The sequence below is a fragment of the Vespula pensylvanica genome, chromosome 10, assembly GCF_014466175.1.
Source record: "Vespula pensylvanica isolate Volc-1 chromosome 10, ASM1446617v1, whole genome shotgun sequence".
Taxonomy (NCBI): Eukaryota; Metazoa; Arthropoda; class Insecta; order Hymenoptera; family Vespidae; genus Vespula; species Vespula pensylvanica.
Window position 1 is genome coordinate 2,349,323 of NC_057694.1, and position 1,448 is coordinate 2,350,770.

Below are 1,448 nucleotides of genomic sequence, written 5' to 3' on the forward strand. Positions count from 1 at the left end.
TTCGTACACATTTCCTATGTAGCTACATAAGAATTTCGAATTAGTTTTCTTCTGCATTCCGACGAATGCATATCGAGAATCTATCTTCCCAAAGGCGAAAGCTCAGAAATTAATATTATCTATAAGTTTTTACAATTATTTAAACAGTTTTTATGTACATGCAATTCAAAAAACTAATATTTCAACAATAAAACATTCGTTTAACAACACAAAGACCGTATCATGCGAGAAACAAAATAATTTCAATTTAATATTTTAATACTTGGCAATTTTCGTCACAGCATCATTGGTCTCGTGTAACATAACATACACGACTTTTATTTACTTTGATTATAATTTCGTTAGTTTTCCTTTGTACGCCGACGAGTGAGCATCTCAATACTAATAGACACACGCTCCGCGAGTAAAAGAGAAGAGTTAATGTAAGTACATTAGTCGATCACTCGTTCATTCAATAATCCATACGATTTCTATCGTTTTAGAAGCAAATGGAGTAGTGGGGGTACTCTGCCACCCGTGAAGTGATATAAGGCGGCCGCCTTTGACAGTAGGTCCAGTCATGCCACGAATTTTCACCATTCATGTCTCGATACTCGCGGTATGCACTCTCCGCAAGTAAGAGAGAAGAGGTAATGTAAGCTTATTAATCGATCACTCATTCATTCTATAATCTATACGATTTCTATCGTTTTAGAATCAAATGGTGTGGTGGGGATACTCTGCCACTTGGAGGAGATATAAGGCGGCTGGCATTGACAGTGGAGCCAATCATGCCACGAATTTCCACCATTCACGTATGAATCCTCGCGGTACGCACGCTCCGCAAGTAAGAGAGAAGAGTTAATGAAAGCACATTAATCGATCACTTAGTTATTTAGTAATCTATACGATTTCTATCTTTGTAGAATGCAACGGAGTGGTGGGGATATTGTGCCACTTGGGGGAAATATAAACCGGCCGCCTTTGGCAGTGAGTCCAGTCATGCCACGAATTTCCACCATTCAAGTATGAATCCTCGCGGTACGCACGCTCCGCAAGTAAGAGAGAAGAGTTAATGAAAGCACATTAATCGATCACTGATTTATTCAATAATCTATACGATTTCTATCTTTGTAGAATGCAACGGAGTGGTGGGGATACTGTGCCACTTGGGGGAAATATAAGGCGGCCGCCTTTGGCAGTAGGTCCAGTCATGCCACGAATTTCCACCAATCAAATCTCAATCCTTGCAGCACGCACGCTCCGCAAGTAGGAGGGAAGAGTTAATGTAAGCACATTAGTCGATCACTCGTTCATTCAATAATCTATACGATTTCTATCGTTTTAGAATGAAACGGGGTGGTGGGGATATCTGCCACTCGTGAGCAGATATAAGGCGCCCGCCTTTGACAGTCGGTCCAGTCATGCCACGAATTTCTAACATTCAGATCGCAATACTCTCGGTACGC